This window comes from Carettochelys insculpta, chromosome 10, assembly GCF_033958435.1.
Source record: "Carettochelys insculpta isolate YL-2023 chromosome 10, ASM3395843v1, whole genome shotgun sequence".
Classification (NCBI taxonomy): Eukaryota; Metazoa; Chordata; order Testudines; family Carettochelyidae; genus Carettochelys; species Carettochelys insculpta.
The window spans coordinates 46,282,927-46,283,681 of record NC_134146.1 but is presented as its reverse complement, the minus strand read 5'-3'; positions in this window follow the sequence as shown (position 1 = coordinate 46,283,681).

Sequence of the window (755 nt, the reverse complement as noted above, 5' to 3'; positions counted from 1 at the left end):
CCCCGAGCGGCGCGGCGCGGCCCCGCCGCCTAGCTCCGCTCCCAGCCTGGGGCGCGCGGGGCTGCGGCCGCCGCGCCGGCCCCGGGGCTGGCCATGGTGCTCGGGGGCGCCGCGGGGCTCAGGGCGCGGCGGAGGCCCCGGCTGCAGGGGCCGGCGGGGCGAGGGGCGGGCGGCTTCCCGCGCTCCGAGCCCGGACAGTCACTAGGGTGCAGCCGCGGGAGTGTCCATGGGGCCGGGCGGGCGGCATCGGCCGCGGCCGGGGCAGCGGCGGCGAAGGTCACCGAGGCTGCAGGCGCCGCGGGACGCGGGAGCTGCCTGGCCGCGGGCGCACGGGCTGGGCGCAGGGCGCGGCTGCGCTGCGCGGCCACCGTGACTCAGGCGCGCAGGCACAAGCGGAGTCACACCCCCGCGGTGTGTCAACACACACACGCACACACCCCGCAGTTTGTCAGTACCCCCCATCTGTCAACACACACAGACACCGCAGTCTGTCAGTAGACACACAGTCACACCCCACAATGTCAGCATGAACACACAGTCACACAAACGGTGCCATATGTCAACACACAAAGATTGCAGTCTGTCAACAGATACACAGTCACACACCCCACCATGTCAACAGACACACACACACTACAGTGTCAATACACACACAGACCACAATCTGTCAACAGGCACACACAGTCACACACCCTACAGTCTGTCAACACACACACACAGATTGCAATCTGTCAGCACACGCAGTCACACACATT